Source organism: Vanacampus margaritifer, chromosome 1, assembly GCF_051991255.1.
Source record: "Vanacampus margaritifer isolate UIUO_Vmar chromosome 1, RoL_Vmar_1.0, whole genome shotgun sequence".
NCBI classification, from domain to species: Eukaryota; Metazoa; Chordata; class Actinopteri; order Syngnathiformes; family Syngnathidae; genus Vanacampus; species Vanacampus margaritifer.
Window position 1 is genome coordinate 49,100,303 of NC_135432.1, and position 18,552 is coordinate 49,118,854.

Consider the following 18,552-nt stretch of genomic DNA (forward strand, 5'->3'; position numbering starts at 1 on the left):
TTTTCATCTTTGGTTTTTAGAGCAGTTAGGATATTTTTGATACATTGCCAGATGATTGCATGAAAAAAAGAGTGTTCCAAATCTGCTGTTAAAAGAGAGGTGGATAGGGAAAACTGACAAATTTGGATTAATTCTCCCACCAACCAGCACAAGACCCATGTGCGTTAAATGCCAGGAGACAATAGCTGTGATGATTTCCAATTTGAAACGACATCATGTGATGAAGCATAGGAATAGACATATCCTCAAAGTTTAGAGGTAAGAACATGAAATACAAATGCATTCAAATTGTTACGTCATGCTGTAAGCAGGATTCCTGTCATCCGTGGTGGCTCGTCAAGAGAGGACGCTGTTGCGCCGCCCTCCCACCCAGTTTAGTCGCAGTTAGGGACAACAATTAAATAATGAAAAATAAATATTATAATAAAAATGCTTAAAAACATATGGATATCTGTTCTTAGAAGAGCAGAATAAATAGTGTACGGTTAGTGATGAGTACAATGGATTTGTTTATCATTGGCATCTTATGTGAGGATATACAGTCCTTGAAGTATGGGTGTGCATAACATCACCTAACAACATCTCTCGTTCAAAGTGTGACATTCGCAGTTGGTATGCAATACGCATGCAATACATACGTATTGGTCGCCAATTGCCACCGCCCACAGCCAATAATGTTTAAATGGAGTTACCGGTCTAGCTGACATCATTTCCTGCCAGGCGACAGCCAATCTGAATGGCTTGTACCTTTGATGGGAACTTCCACATCCAATATGGCCGCCACATCTATGTGGCAGCCATACTGGATGGCGTTCAACCAGACTTCATTGTATCTATTTTTATTTTTTATTTTTTTTGGTACACTCACACACATATATGGTCTCCCAGGCGGGAAGCAAACTCACGCCAACCTGCACCGAAGGCAAGTGACGGTGACCGCTCCGCCACCCAGAGCCTTCATTGTATCTAATTTTGTCTTCCTATTCAATTCAGTGAAGTCACTTCAAGGTATTTTGAGAGAAGATTGTGGAGCCCGGGCAAGGATAAAACCAGCTAGCTAATCTGGATTTATCAACTGAATCAAAGATTTCTCAGCAAAATTACAGGCACGCAGCATAAAGTGCAACTATGCTTGTCACTACTGATCAGTCTTAACAATTTGGCCTTACAAAACAACAACAAGAAAAAAAAGACCATGTTAATCTATCTGAAACAAGATGCTCAGAATTGATGTGAGCCCATCAAATAGTCTTCAGTGCAGAGATCACAAAGGAGATGAGGCAGGTACAAAGTTGATCAAGCATCTTGACAGCTGGAATGAGGAGTGGTTAAAATCCATGAATAAGCAAATCTATTCAAGAATGTCAACAACAGGATAACACCAAGGGTAACAACGGGTTCATCATTTAAACTACTGAATGGGAAGAATCACAGAACAACCACACTCAGTACCAACAGTGCCACTGCTTCATCAGTGTCCAAATGTAAATACTGTACTGTCTTTCTATAGTATGACCAAACAACAGAAAATACCACCATGTATCACTAAATCTGTGAGCATGTGTACAGGGAAACAAGCAGCTGGGTGTTTAGTGTATCATGTATAGTGAATTCCAAATTTTAAATATTATTCAGGCTAGTATTATTCACATGAAATTCCAAATACATAAATAATTTATAAAGACATTTAAATACATTATATATATATATATATATATATATATATATATATATATATTAGTGCTGTCAAAGTTAAAGTGTTAACTGATTAATTAATCACAAAAAAATATTGCATTAATCATAAATTAACGCAGTTCAATCGCACTATTAATTTTGACCATAGATTATCCTTTAGCGTGACAGCGGATTGCTACGTTTAAATCAGCACAGGTTGTGTTTGAGCAATATACATAATTACATGCATTAAATTAAAGGATTTAATAAATGTTTGCGTATTACATTTAGAATATCTGTTCATGTTAAAATATTGGGGTGATTTTTTTCCCATTTTAAATTATGCAAGTAATTAACTGATTAAGTTTATGATTATTGAGGATGAGCGTGTGCAGTCGATAAAAAAAAAAGACGTCCTCATGACATTAAATGTTAAAAGAATTAACACATAACCGGTGCTCTTGAAATTTGGCGGGGAAAAATGTCCTTTTTTATTAAACAATTAATCATGATTAATCAAAATTTTAAGATGATTTATGATTAATCTTAAGATTTATGATTAATCTAATTAAAAAATGTAATAGTTTGACAGCTCTAATAATATATATATATATTATGATGAGAGAATGAAAAGTGAGAAAAAAATTACTAATAGTAATCAATACTGTGACAAGACAAAAGTTGATGAAGGTAAGCCGCTGGTCAGGGTGTGCAGTGGGGAAAAACCCCAACGCCAAACGAAGGCTGCTCTTTGTCAGCTTTTTTTTTTCTTTATTATTTTTTATTAAGGCAACAAACAATCTCATTATATGTGAATAAAACATTACAGCCTGTCACATAGCAGGTGTGTAAAAAAATGTGACGTGTGCGTGTGTAGGTTGCAGTCATCCATCCATCCTTGTTTTTTCTCACTAGAGTTGCTATATAGCATTTTTTTTTTTAAAGCTAGATGGGACTGCGGCTTTCTTTAACAATTAGATCCTGACTGTCTTGAGTTACGGATATGCTGTCATTCTGTTCGATTGATCACCAATTCACAGAAAAACTGATGAATGGTTTTATTTGTGGGAGTATTAAGGATAAAGGCAAAGTGATTCTAATGTGTAACATTCGAGCTGGATTACTAACGACTCTATTGTATGGATTTTAATAAACGGTTCTCTACGAAAATAATGGGTTTATTGTTATCACTATTGCAGATAACTTCATGATAATTATAATTATGATAGTAATATGGGGACTACATCTTCATTATAGTTATGAGTGCAGCTTCCTTTCCAGCAGTTGTCCTCCTTCAAATTCCCACAAAATTGTGCCACCAAATATCTTTGGAAAAAAGAGCTTTGTTGGCATTCCACTTTAAACCTCCCCTGGGTTCAAGCCCTTGCGCGTGTAAAAAGAGTAAAGGAGAGCTTGCGCGCAAGGATGTGCAACATAACTGAACAAAAAATAGTCACTTGAAAGGTAGGAGCATTATTGAGCTGTGAAATTCCCACGCATCACTGATGAATTTTAATCAAGCACTAGATTTGGGGGAACCTTGAGTTTGTTGTAATTGACGCCTACAGAAACCTACATCTGCAATGCTAATCACACTCCGGCAAAAAGGGCCTAACAGATGAGCTACGTCTTCCCTGTCAAACTAAAAATTCAGCTACAATAACAACTAAACATTGCGGTGCTAGTGCTAGCTCCATCCATAATGTGCTCAGTGGGACGACAGCTCAACAAAAATGTCTTCTTACTCAAAAACGCTCTATTAAGAACAACATTGACTCAGAAGTCAGATGGATTGTCAAATGAAGCAATATATCAGCATCAGCTCAGATGATACATACGTTACAGACATACGACATACATGTAGTTTGCATGACTGGTCAACCAGCTGCAAATGCGAATGGACGTGCTGGCGCAGGAAGTCAAGGACAAGGAGCAGCTGATGAGTCAAACCAAAGATGCTTAGGATGCAGACAGCGACATCTCAATATAGCACATAATCAAATCACACGTTGATGTCACAATATGATTTCAATCATCACAAGGTCCAACAACTACATCACTTGTATTTGCGTCTATTTTGCTTTGTTTTACTCTGGTTGGTTGGCAATGCAAATGAGGTTACATTAAGAAAAAGAAAAGAAAAAAGAGGATGTATTATGGAAACTTGACCTTTTAACTGCTTGTATATAAATAGCTCTGGATTCCCCGCCCACAGTGAGACGTTACACCATAAAAAAAAATTGTGATCTACCCATTTCTGAAAATGTGTCCAAAAACTGCTCAAAATTTTACCAACTTTTAGCACATGTCAGTTAATTGAATAGATGATGTCTGGACATTGCCCACTCTCAAAATAGTTAGCATATCTATCTATCTATCTATCTATCTATCTATCTATCTATCTATCTATCTATCTATCTATCTATCTATCTATCTATCTATCTATCTATCTATCTAATCTATCCGTCTATCCGTCCGTCCGCCCGTCCGTCCGTCCGACCGACCGACCATCCATCCATCCATCCATCCATCCATCCATCCATCTATCCATCCATCTATCTATCTATCTATCTATCTATCTATCTATCTATCTATCTATCTATCTATCTATCTATCTATCTAATTATCTATCTATCTATCTATCTATCTATCTATCTATCTATCTATCTAGGTATCTATGTGTTAGCATGTTAGCTAACTACTGTATGTTATCAGTGTTCGTTTCTGCTATTCAGCACATTCTTGCTTGTTTGGCAAGTTGGTGTTCTTAGCTCCAACCCTACTCATGGTAACAAGAAAACGTTCTCACGTTAGCACCCTAAAAACTGATTTGTATAAAATAAATGAATGAATCACTAAACACAAATGTCTATGACAATTGACAACTTCGATAAACACTCACCAAACAGCCTAGCTAAACATATTACCTTTCTGCAGTTCTGCATTTTGTGTACTGTTTTGGCTGTGAATTTTTTATGCTTCTGTGTAGATTCTTATTCATCTGAGGTCATGGAAATACACAGAACTTAAATCAAGCAAAATGGTATGTTCTTGTTTGCTCAAGACATTTCACTTCTAATTTAAAAGGCTTCTTTGTTCCAAATTTTTAGTGCGGAATTTCACGTTCATTCATGTCTCTGAGGTCCCCTGAATGTGGTCACAATAAGGTTGTTGTTGTTGTTTATATTGTTGTTGCTAGGCGTGGCTGCTGAACTCCTGTTGTGCATACCAACTGATAGTTGCCTGCCTGGTGGCAAAACAGCTCATTAGTGGAATGAGACAATCTTTGGGCAAGACATGTCAAGATGTTGACGTAAGGAGATGAAAGGTGATAGCGCAAACCTCCTCCTTCTAGTTTGGCAAATGACATACTTGGCAAACATTTGAATACAATGTTTTTTGCTATTCGTGGGGTAGCCCGGTACCTATACCTATACCACCTCCCCCCCACTCTACTGTAATCGCTCTACCATATTATGGGATAGACATTCTTCCAAATGTGAATAACTATAAGTTGTTGTTGTTGTTTTTAACTTTAATTAGTCTTTAATCAACGAATATTGTTCCTCTGACAGAGAGAATAAAGTTCCATTTTATTATATTCTAACCAGTGGCTGGGCTTTGTTCCCCCAAAATAGTCTTGTGCTCTTCTTTCCCCGTCCGACAACAGCAACCCTATTGTGACCACCCCGATTCAACCTGACCCCGGCCGGATCTTCCCCCAGTCTAGCGGCGAAGTCATGGGTAGAGAAAATCAATACAAAGGATTAGCTTACATAACTCAACCACACTTTCACAGTCTGGCACAATTTTGAATGGCTCGCGTCCAGACGCATTTTCAGAAATGATTTGTATGCCAGCAATTGAAAAGTAAATTTTCCAAAATAGGGCCCTTTAAGTCATTCACTCCCAGTTGACTGGATTTTGACTGATTTTGCAAGGCCCACAGAATATTGTGTTCCATTGCTATAAAAACATGGAACCCACCAAAAGAAAGATTAGTCTGTTCTTTCATCAGGAAAAAAAAAGTATATTTCTATCTGTTTCCGTTTTGCAGCAATTAACATTAGAATACAGTTAAGTTTCATCATTATTCACGAATCTGTTTAAAACAGTGGGGAAAAGAGCTTGTTGCAACATGGTCATGGTAGATCTCTTACACTCTCAATAACTACCATTGCTTTAAGCTTTCCCTTCAGTTCAGAGGCTGCATCAAAGCCTACGTTATGCTCTAGCATAAAAACAAAAACAAAAAACATAAATATATTTTTGGGACGATGGTAATATTTAAAATAGAACATATTTATATGTTTTTGGGAGCACATAAGTTAAGTAGGTGGTGCAATGTAACCCAAATATGTCTGTACACTTTAAGTTGTTGGGCTCTACTTTTGTAGACTGGTGCACGTGCGCCTGGCGTAAATTGGGCAAAGTCTACGATTACCAAAAGAAAGAAAACTCCACCTATGCACACAGTTAGAGCCCATTATGTTTTACCCTGGAACTGTATTTTCCCCCTTTCCATAATTTAACAGCTTACTATGTAACATTTTACCAGCACGCGCAATTCATAGCAGTCAATGAAAAGGATGGCTAACAAAAAGGTAGTGAGGGGTGAACTTAGCTTTTTAATTTGAAATGAACTCTATGGGAACAACATGTAGTATATAAATCTTTTAATATGTTGATAAATAATACATAAAATCAGAACTCTGGAACTTCCATCCGTCCATTCATCCATCATCTACCGCTTATCCGGGGTCGGGTCGTGGGGGCAGCAGCTTTAGCATATAAAGCCAAGACTTCCCTCTCCCCAGCCACTTCAACCAGCTCCTCCGACGGGATACCAAGGTGTTCCCAGGCCAGCCGAGAGACATAGCCTTTCCAGCTTGTCCTGGGTCGTCCCCGGGGCCTCCCGCCGGTGGGTCATGCCCAGGACGAACCAGATGCCCGAGCCACCTCAACTGGTTCCTCTCAATGCGGAGGAGTAGCGGCTCGACCCTGAGTCCCTCCTGGATGACCGAGCTTCTCACCCTATCTCTAAGGGAGAGCCCTACAGAAGAAACTCATTTCGGCCGCTTGTATTCGGGATCTTGTTCTTTCGGTTACGACCCACAGCTCGTGACCATAGGTGAGGGTAGGAATGTAGATTGACCGGTAAATTGAGAGCTTTGCCTTACGGCTCAGCATGGCTATGATAAATGCAAATTTTGGATTGTGGTTTCCCTTGCCTGGACCCGGGACACCGGGGCTCCCCTCTAGAGCCAGGCTTGGAGGTGGGGCTCGAAGGCGAGAGTCTGGTGGCCAGGCCTATACCCATGGGGCTCGGCCGGGCACAGCCCGAAAAGGCAACGTGGGTCCCCCTTCCCATGGGCTCACCACCTGTGGGAGGGGCCAAAGGGGTCGGGTGTGCAGTGAGCTGGGTGGCAGCCAAAGGCGAGGGCCTTGACGGTCCGACCCCCGGCTACTGAAACTAGCTCTGGGGACAAGGAATGTCACCTCTCTGGAACTTCATCGTGCATAATTTAAAGTTGGTAGAAAATGTTATTTATTGCTTCAGAGATTTGTTCTGCATACAAATTCTGTAGAGTAAATTTGACTCTTAACGGAGTCTATTTCAACTATTTGGTCCCACTCTAAAGAGAGTAAAATTTACACTCAGAAGATAGTAAAATATATATATTTTTAAAGTCACTCGAAGGTTGAGAAACAAATCCAAAACTTCAGTTTGGGAGACAGCCAATCTACTCCTGAGCCACGCAGCTCGGTGTGTTAGTGTGTTAGTTAGCCTGTGTCTGCTGGAATCTTCGTAACTTTTTGGATATAAGCAAACAGTAGGAATGTCATAGCTCAGGTGGTAGAGTGGCTGCCAAGCCAAAGATCGTGAGTTTGTTCCTCAAACCATGTGTAACTTATTTCTGTTTGTTTTTAAATAAACTAGTAAAATTTAGTCAAAATCTCTCCTTGCAAAATTTATTTCTGAGTGAAAAATCTTAAATAGTTTTTTTTTTTTTTATTCTCTCATGCACACTAAAAATACGTAAAATTTACTCTTGAATTTTACTCAGTTTAGAGTGGGACCAAATAGACTCTGTTTAGAGTCAAATTTACTCTACAAAATTTCTGTGTACTTTTAATACAGCGGACCCACGCATATTTGTATTTTAGCATTCAGAAATTCACCTTATTGTAGATTTTTGGAGGGAACCTATCCTCTGTTATTGCCAGAAAATCTCGCTTATGTATTTGCCACAAGTTTTTATTGGCTGGATGTCACAACCATTCAGGCCAACCATATTTTGGGGTCTATTTTCAGAATACTCCCAGAAAGCTTTTAAAATCTCCCAATAAGCCATCATCCCAATTCAGTCAGCCTTTTTCCTTCCACTTTATTTTGTCTTTCAAACACAGCCAGCTCGCTTTGCTCCCGGTGCCTTAGTGATGTACTATAGCTAGATTTTGATTGGATTTAATCTTTTCAGTGAACATGCCAATATTCATGTTGAACTGTAGTTCTTGACAGATTTGTCAATATGACTCTCAGGGTGGAAGCACAGCCCCCCCCCCCCCCCAACAAAATAGCATGATCGATTAAAATGACAGTTTGTGTTGTCCTTGCTGACAGAGCTGCAGGGAATTTTCTCAAACTCCAGATACAAACAAAAGAAGTGCCGCTAAAGCACACCTGTCTAGATTTTTGATTGTCTAATTATGGTTTGTTTATCAGTTACATTTTGGTTCGATCAATCATGTTTTTCCTGCCTTTGCATTGTGCTCCATGTTGTCTGGTGTTTATTGATTTCAGCTAGTCTCATCCGCCGAGCTTGCTAACGTGTCTAGACAATTACTGGCAGCCCACGTGTATGTTCACTCCATTGTTATTGTTGACTTGCCTTGTCCTTCCAAAACACAGTGCCAAGGTATCAAAAGGGTGGATTGAGCCTTGAAACTAATAAATGAATTGTAACGCAACGCATTTCACATACAATAACAACAACGGCGTTTCACATGTGGGGAGAATAATTAGTTAGATAAGTCCGTTTATGAAAAAAAACGCCGTTAGTTTAAACGCTGTTATTCCCAACACTGGTTGTTACCAATTAGGTGGAAATAGACAATTTTCCACGGTACACCAGTGGTTGAGAAACACTGTTTTAGACCACATGAAATGTATACTTTGTTGGTAGTGCTGATGCCTAATAAGCAATGGTAGGATCCCTATGTTCAAGTACAATTATTTGCTTTGCACATTATTCACCCTCTCAAGCTTTCCCCTTTCCCTATGTATCTTTATATGTCCTTTCAAAATAAATGTTAATTCAATGTCAATGAATATTACCATCTAGGACAGGGTTCACCAATTCCAGTCCTCGAGGTCCTGCAGGTTTTAAATGTTTCCGCCTACCAACACACCTGATACGAAAGATCAGGATCGTTATCAGGCATGTTGATGAGCTGATTATACGAATCAGATGAGCTAGTAGGCGGAAACATCTAAAACCTGCAGGACTCTTGACCTTGAGGGCCGGAACTGGTGAACCCTGACCTAGGACATTACAGTAATTGTAGTTATTTATAAAAAAAAGTTTTATACATTAATCAAATATTAAAGAATTTATCGTAAAGTTACATGTTTGCTTCTCATTTCTCTGTAATTTTAAATTATGTTTTTATTTACAATAATAATTATGTTGTTTTGAAGTTGAAATTAAAGTTTATTTCCTTAAATAACAGACAAATATTTGTGAAATTAAGATTCATTTGTGAACGTATTTTAACAATAAATTAGGGCTGTTAAAATGAAAGCGTTAACTCTGGAGATTAATTTAAATGTATTAAAGCATTGAAAACTTGTGTGTGCAGCCAAACTTGGAGGAGACACTGGCGGGAAGATGAATAAACATGGACTTTAGGTAGTTTTATTTTCTGATTTACTTGCTTGATGCTAAGTGTTAAAGTACAATTGTTATGCTACAACAGTTTTTTTTGTTTTGTTTTTTACAGTGTACAAATAACTATTTTCTCTAGGGATGTTCGATACCCCTTTTTTCATATTGATACCAGTACGAGTACTCCTGATACCACTACAAATTTTGATACATAAAATTTCCCCCACAAAACAATGAGAGCCGTCTGATATTGGCCGCCGTCTCAAGTAGCAATACCTTGATATAAGGCCATGTATCTGCCAATACCAATGCCTGGCATCGGTACTCACCCATTCCTAATTTGGTCAATATTAATTTGTGAGGCTTTACTGGTTCAAATAGCTGACTATTATTCAGCAGACGTGGAATCAATTTCAACAAAATGCCAAATTATAAATCCTGTAATTGACTGGTGATATCCCAATGTGCATTTAGATGAGAACTACCTTCCATGTGACCCTGAACAGGATAAGCTGTACAGAAAACTATGGATGGATGGAATTTGTGAATGTATTTTGTGTGAAATATGTTTTTGTTATACATTTAACAAGTATTTTCAGAGCATTCGAGCTATTGTTTTGTTTCAGACAGACTGGGTGTGGTTGAAGGAAAAATCATGAAACTGCAGTTTACAGTAGCCACATTCGATACCACTTGTTTCAGACCGATACCTGTACGAGTACTCTACTCAACTTGAGTAGTCACTGATACCGATACCAATACCACTAGTACTTTTGATAATTGATAAACATCAAGAAGAAAAAGGAGAAAAAGCAAAATATACAAAGCAACAAATATTGACAAAAACATGATTCAATGTCCAAGTAATGATTACATGACCGATTTGCCTTTAGCCATCTTTTGAGTTTCGTCTTGAAGATGTGAAGTGGTGCGTTCTCTGATGTTGACCGGTACATTGTTGCATGTCTTACAGCCCCTGATTGACAGAGCCAACTGTCCAAAAGTAGTTTGTCTGTAAAGCACATCACAGTCTCCTTTGACCACTGACCTCGTGGCTCTGCTGTTAGTCAATTTCAACTTCACAAATTCATTTAGTAGTGGTGGTGCCAGTTCATGGAGTATTTTATATATTACACAAGCAAATTTAAAATATTTAAAATGATTAAAACTCATAAGCAAGGGTGTTAAAAAAGATTTGGCAATATATTGCGATATTATAGCACGCAGTTTTTGAATCGATTCGATATGCGGTCGAATTGATTAAACATCAATTTCTTATGGACATATTTAACAAAACGTCTTACTTAGGGTTAGGGTTCACACGTTAAGCATGGGAGAATGTTATATTAATGGGACATTAAGCTTCAATATTTTATTTCAATGCTGTTCAAACAAGAAACAGATTACAACAGAGTGTTTGTTAAATGCAGTTTTATTTTAAATTATAAAGGTTGAATTTAATTGTTTTAGATTTTTTTTTTTTTACGTGATTTTTGAAAGTGAGAGCGCAATCAAGGACCACGCCAATGTACTTGAAATCTTGGACCAGTTTCAGCTCCTCGCCTCTAAGAAATACATTTGAATTTGCAATGTTATTGTTTTGTTTTGAAAACATCATGCAGACAGTTTTTTTTTTTAAATTACAATTTAGAAGGAGACATGATTTTTGTCAACCAATCTTGAATGTGCACCAGTTCATTTGAAGATATGGCCTGCTTCCTGCGCATTCTTGACTGGGGTGTATATTACTGTATCGTCCACATACATTTGTATATGGGCATTTTTGCACGCATTTGTAAGGTCAAACCTTGATTCATATATTTTGCATTTACACCTCATGAGAAAGCAAAGGTAAAAAAAATTCTCCTCCCAAAAAGTGGAAGATAGATTTGTGCTCAAGACAAATATTTTGTCATCACACTTGTTGCTGCCTGGTCAATGCTGATTGATTGACTCATTTATTTATTTATTTATGGGAGTGGAGGCATTTTTATTTGTCATATTTTCAACAAGGCAGCACGGTGGCTGACTGGTTAGCACGTCTGCCTCCCAGTGCTGAGGACGTGAGATCGAGTCCGGCCTTCGGCCTTCCTGGGTGGAGTTTGCATGTTCTCCCCGTGCTTGCGTGGGTTTTCACCGGGTACTCCGGTTTCCTCCCACATTCCAAAGACATGCATGGCAGGTTAATTGAACACTCCAAATTGTCCATAGGTGTGATTGTGAGTATGGTTGTTTGTCTCTGTGTGCCCTGTGATTGGCTGGCAACCAGTTCAGGGTGTACCCTGCCTACTGCCCGAAGCCAGCTGGGATAGGCTCCAGCACCCCCGCGACCCTTGTGAGGAAAAGCGGTCAAGAAAATGGATGGATGGATGGATATTTTCAACAACTAGATGCGTTTAGAAAGCATTTACAATCACATGCATGTTCATAGTAACAGTATATTGTGCATTGTTGAATTATGTAAGCCTTGGAAGTTCTTTGAATTTCTGGTCAAATTTTTTTTTTTTTTCTTTTTTGCACCATCTGAGAACAGAAAAAGTCACAAGGCAACAACAGCAGCTTTTAGTGCAGCCTTTTGGCAGGGACGTTAGCTCATTAGTTCAGTTAAGAACAACTGAAGGATGATCGAGGCTTGATGTCGTGTGACGAGTTCGAACGCACCTTTGATGATAGCGGGAACGGAAATATAACCACGGTGAGCCCTACAGGTTGCCGAGAATTTGGTTGGGAGGGGGTTGCGTGTGAAGGTTGAGGAAAGCAGCGAGGCAAGCACAGCGGGGGCGAGGAGAAAACAAACAATAGGATGAGGGAAACACGCCTACCTGCCCTTCTTCTCTCCATCATCTCCTTCCCATCCCCCTTAACAAGCGAGAGTTTTCCTCTTCTCTCTCCCCTCTGCTTTCGCACCATCTCCGGGGACCAAACACACCCCTGTCAGGTTGCCATGGAAACGCCTCACGCAAGCTCTCACGAATGCACTCCCTCTCGCTATCTTGCAGCGGTAATGCCTGCATCCTCACTCTCCTCCATTAGCATCCCTCTCGTTTGGAGACAGCAGGCTTGTCAAAGCTCTCATGTATGACACATTTGTCACCACAAAAAAAAAAAGTGGATTAAAAAGCTGCTCTTAAATCCCTGGAAGAAAAAAGATGTTTGCACAGTTGGACAGGTATTTCATCAAAAATCAAATATTGGTTTTGAATGTCCATTTTACTCTATTGTTCCCTCTGTCTTCTAAAGAGGACAATCGGACTGAATTTGCACGCAATTATCGCAGCACACCGCTTCCAAATGAAGATCTGGGAGTGAGGCAGGAGACAGGAGCTGAGTCCCTCAGCTGGGACATAACTCATTTATAATTCATCCCTATTTCTCCTACTTAAAGTCAGCATTGAGCTATGTTTAAAAAAAAAAGGCTTTTAGATCCTGGTGCACTCGAGGGAGTGACAATAAAAGCTCAGTGTTACTCTGCAGTAGGGCCACTTTGACTCACGGCAACTTCATACGTGTCATCCTGGCCATGCATCACAGGGACGGACCACCTTGTGCGGAGTATTCATGCTGTCATCACGTCATTAGCCGCACCAATCAATGAAGACTCCCCTCGCATACATCTCACTTCACCCACATTTTCACTTTCTTCCCACTTGATTGCTTTTGATCTGAGAGATGCCTGAAATGAAGAAGTGTCATCACACACAGTCCAATGCACCGCATTCCCCTCCCCGCAACACCTTCCAAACTGAGGTAGAGCGTATTATCTTTGATCATCAGCACCCAACCCACAAGGACCTCATCAGGGCTCGTTTTAAATATTCATTCAGTCATTATGGAGGAAATTATTTCAGACACCCTTTGGCCAGGGCAGGCTCCATCAATTAGTATTGCTGATGAAACCAAATGTCAATACCTTTTTTCCTGTGACTTAACAGTTGATAGTGAGTCATACTGGACAGGATTGTCATCTCTCCAGAAACAAATCCAGAAAAAGCATTAAAGAGTCCAAAGAGTGTGACCAGTCTTACCTTGTTACCTGCTCGTCCGCATGGCAAAATCCACCTTTACATCGCAGATTGCAAGTCCGAGGCACACGCACACACCCTCTAACTAACACACACTTGCACAGTCTGAGAATGCAATCCTCTCCGTCTGAGTTGGTCTCCTCGCACTTCCGTGGGAAAACTATCTTGGCATAATTATTTTCTCTTTGATTTATTTTCTCTTATGTGGTTTTCTCATCAGCCGGCAGCTCATCCCTCCCAGAGGCTGCTCCACATTTTGCGAAGCAGCCGCACAGTGCTGGATGACAGTGGGGAGGAAGAGGGAGAGAGAGAGAGAGAGAGAGAGAGAGAGAGAAAGAGAGATCCAGCAGCAGCAGGAAGACTGATGTGTTTATACCTTCAGAGTAAAAGCCTGAATTCAAATGAAACTCCATTGATAAATGCAGAATAGCTTACATCAGGCCCAAAGTGGACACTCTGCAACACCGGGAAAATTCGTTGTAGGCTCATATGCTAGTTTATTCATTCACTAGGGCTGGGTATCGATTCTAATTAGGTATGCACCGAATATTTGGCCACCGAAAATTTTTAAATCAAAGCCAAAAGAATATGGCCAAAGTGGGATGTTGTGGTGAAGCAAGCAAAAAAATTAAAATAAAAATGCTGCAAGCAAGCGTCTGTTTGAATTAAACAGCGAATACGGGGCTCAGTGGGTCGAAAAAAGACAGAACTGCCGTGTACTGCAGTACAGGTGAGCCACTCTTTCTCCTGATGCGCCTTCCCTTTTTTCTCTGATTAGTGCCCCTCGAACGCTTCAACTTTTTCACTAGCATCACTAGGCTGTGCAAAAAACTTTAGCTAACGCTAGCACTATTGCTATCAACAGTTTTAAACACGGACACACTTAACGCTATCTCCAGGTGGCGACAGACCTGTACAGGACGCCTTGTGTGATTTTGCAGTCTGTTCCCGAAGCCGATTAGCTGGTGCGAATAAATGTTTTTATTTATTTTTAAACGTTGAATATGTGAATGTGTGGATTTTAAGCGTGCCGCACCTAGTGTCCCGCCGCACGCATCCGTGCCTGCCTGTGTGAACTACATTGACTACAAGGTGCAATCGCACCGCCAGAAAATGCTCAAACCTCATTTGCTGTTTAATGTACCATTAGTCTGCGGTGTGGGCACATTTCAATTTATATTGTGCTTTGTTAAAATGCCAGTGCTTAATAAATATTTTATAATAATACTATAATTTTAATTAATTATAATAAATACAGTGATAGTAAAAATTGGCATAATTTTTTTCCCGCCGTTTCAGTTTTCGGCTTTCGGCCAAGCATCTTTCATTTTCGGTTTTTGGTTTCGGTCCCAAATTTTCATTTCGGTGCATCCCTAATTCTAATTACCTCAATCGATTCGATTTGATTCATAAGGGTTCAGTTCCATTCAATTAGATATTTTCCTGATTCGATTTGATCTGCTTCAATTCAATCGATATTGATTAATCATGGAACATAAATTCTTCTTAACTCATTCAAACCTAAAAATGTATAAATACGTTTTGTTAATACTTTGTCATTTACTCCCAAAAGCGTATTTATATGTTTTAAAAAAAAAAGATTGGCAAACGAGCTTCTCCAAAGCTCTAAAACTCACACCTGTCACGATCACTCACCATGCTGTCACCACTGATCTGCCAGCCCTCATTGACTCAGGGGCCGACGAAAGTCTCATGAATTTGGGACTGGTGAAACAATTACAAACTGCAACTGAGCCGCTGAACCCGCCAATCCAAGCCAGGGCACTTAACGGCAAGGTATTATTAGACATTTCAATTCACAGAGCCTCTCGAAGTGCATATAGGACAACACACAGAATGCCTTTGATTCCTTGTTTTCCGATCCCCGTCTCACACCCTGGTTCTAGGACATCCCTGGTTGTGTTTGCACAACCCACACATAGACTTGTGCTCTAGGCACATCATGACTTGGAGAGAGGACTGCGTTTATCATGGACCAAACCAGCCGGCAGCACTTGCACCCTCGGCTGCAGTAAACCATATATCGACTATAGCCCACTGAATGATATCACCATCAAGAATCGCTACCCCCTGCCCCTGATGTCATTCGTATTCGACCAACTGCCACCAGCCAAAATCTTCACAAAGCTGATCCTCCGGAATGCCTACCATCTTGTCCAGATTAAAGAGGGAGACCGGTGGAAAACCATTTTCAACACTCCACGGGGCCACTATGAGTATTTAGTCATGCCTTTTGGGCTCACCAACGCACCCACAGTTTTCCAGGCCATGATAAATGACATACTAAAGGATTTCATTGATTACTTCATCTATGTATATCTGGATGACATTTTGATACACTCCCCAGATCTGGCGACCCTCCGGCAGCACGTGACACAAGTCCTTCAACGGTTACTAGACCACAAGCTGTACATGAAAGTCGAGAAGAGTCTCTTCCACGTGAACACTAGCTCCTTCTTGGGTTTCGTAGTATCACCAGGAAGGGTATCGATGGAGCCTGGCAAGATCAGCGCTGTAAGGGACTGGTCCACGCCAGAATCACGGAAGAAAGTCCAACCGTTCCTGGGTTTCACCAATTTTTACCGCCGCTTTATCCAAAACTTCAGCTCCATCGCCGCCCCATTGCATGTCTTGACCTCTCCACAGGTGTGATTCCGCTGGACCCCAAGGCTGATACCGCTTTCAATGCTCTCAAGCAACGGTTCACTGAGGCCCCGATACTCAAGGTTCCGGACCCCAAGTGTCAGTTTGTGGTGGAGGTGGATGCCTCCAACGTCGGAATCGGGGCCGTCCTAACGCAACGCCATGTCCATGTCCAAGTCCATCCTTGTGCATATCTGTCCTGGCGGCTCTCCAAGGCTGAGCACAACTACTGCGTCGGCGACCGTGAACTCCGTGTGGTAAAAGTAGCACTCGACGAGTGGAGGCACTGGCTCGAGGGGGCAGAACAACCCTTCGTGATTCGGACCGATCACCGAACTTTGGAGTACCTAGGCAAGGCCAAACGACTCAACCCTACTGTTTTTCAGCCGATTTTTGTTCTCTCTGACCTGTAGGCCGGGGAGCCAGAACACTAAGGCAGACGCCCTGTCACGTATCCATGACCCCAAGCCTGAGCAGAATCCATCCTTCCCCGGAACTGTGTGCTGGGCGCTGTAGGATGGCAAGTTGAGGACGACGTTAAGGAGGCCCTCGAGGACTCGAAACCTCCCGAGAATTGCCAACCACGTCGTCTCTATGTACCGGAGGGGCTGCAGCCGCAGGTTATCCACGGGGACATACCTCACGTCTGTCTTGTCACTCCGGAGTCCGCAGGACTTTGTTCTACATTGCCCGGAGATTCTGGTGGTCGGCCATGGAGGCATCGGTACGTGAATATGTGAAAGCCTGCCCAGTATGTGCCCGGAACAAGGCATCCACCCGACCGCAGATGGGTCTCCTCCAGCCTCTCCCCATTCCTTCCAGACCCCGGGCCGAGATTTCCCTGGAATTTGTTACCAGCGTCCCACGGTAAAACCACCATACTTACAGTTGTAGACCGATTCTCGAAGATGGCACAATTCACCCCCCTAGCCAAACTACCATCAGCCAAGAAAACTGCTGAGATCATGATAGACCATGTATGTACCGCGGTCCATGGTTTTCCTCGCCACATAATATCAGACCGTGGACCTCAGTTCGTTTTACGATTCTGGAGGGAGTTCTGTAGGGCACTGGGAGCCAAGGCCAACCTGACCTCGGGTTACCATCCAGAGGCAAATGGACAAGCTGAATGCCTCAACCAGAAGCTTGAGACCGGACACCGATGTCTGGTGTCCCAAAACCCGGCAACCTGGAGCAAACACCTGGTATGGATCGAAGTCGCTCATAATTCTCTGCCCACATCCGCAACAGGTTTTTCACCCTTCAAGTGCGTCCACGGTTACGACCCCCCCCCCCCCACTCCGACTTGGAAGAGGAGGTGACCCTGCCCTCCGCCCACGCCTTGATCTGCCGAATTTGTCGCTCGACTGGATCTCCAGCGCCAAGGTGACAGAGTGAAGAGGGCCGCGGACCGGAATAGGAGACACGCCCCACTACCGGCCGGGTCAGCGAGTCTGGCTGTCCGCAAAGAACCTACATCTCAAGGTACCATGCCCAAAACTGGCCCCAAGATTCGTGGGGCCCTACCCGATCTCCAAGTCCATAGGTCCTGCGGCCGTACGCCTTCGTCCCTCCACGTCCACCCCATGTTCCACGTCAGTCAGGTGAAGCCGGTCCGTGACAGCCCCATGGTCCCAAAGGAACCAGCACCGCCTCCCCCGGAAATGGTCAAGAAGTTGCTGGATGCTCGTAATCGGGGTCGGGGAAAACAATATTTGGTGGATTGGGATGGTTACGGCCCCGAAGAACGGCAATGGGTTCCCTCCTGATTCATAGTGGACCCCTCGCTCATAGAGGGAGGATTTTTACCGGTAACGTCCCGACCTGCCTGGCCGTAGAGCATTAAGCGGACCTGTGTTGCTTTTATTCCGTCCATCAATATCTGGTTTTATTTTGAAATAACTAACCACCACTCTTACTCCAGGTCACTTGCCCTTCTTCCTGCCATGCTTAGTCCCAGTTCCAATTCCTGATTGTTTCCACCTGTCTCCAATTATCCACCTAATAAATAGACTGCATCAGCCACCTCCCAGTGCTGGTGTCACACGCCGTGCATGGAAGCGTTCTCACAGCCCTTGTTCCACAGCCCTTGTTCCACAGCCCTTGTTCCACAGCCCTTGTTCCACAGCCCTTGTTCCACAGCCCTTGTTCCACAGCCCTTGTTTGCCTTGCTCCTGAGTGCCCTGTTTTTTTTCTCCAGTTTGGAGCAATTTGTGTTCAGTGTTTTTTCCCTCTGCTAGAAGTGACTTTGAGTTTGTGAATAAACTGCTGCCGTTAAGGCCAACCTATCCCTGTGCCTGGGT

At 41.9% G+C, this 18,552-nt stretch overlaps 1 protein-coding gene across 4 annotated transcripts in view; it reads right to left on the bottom strand.

The window, feature by feature from the left end:
• The window catches only part of lingo2b (leucine rich repeat and Ig domain containing 2b), a 52,458-nt gene extending 38,596 nt beyond the window's left edge, over positions 1 to 13,862 (bottom strand). For 2 of the 4 annotated variants that reach the window (XM_077572022.1, XM_077572110.1), the window contains exon 1: positions 13,589 to 13,862. The gene's annotated coding sequence lies outside the window, so the exon portion shown is untranslated. Of the gene's footprint in view, positions 1 to 12,224; positions 12,355 to 12,385; positions 12,471 to 13,588 lie in introns of those variants that run through there. The other 2 variants (XM_077572178.1, XM_077572202.1) reach the window with 2 other exon arrangements.
• Positions 13,863 to 18,552: the final 4,690 nt, after the last annotated feature.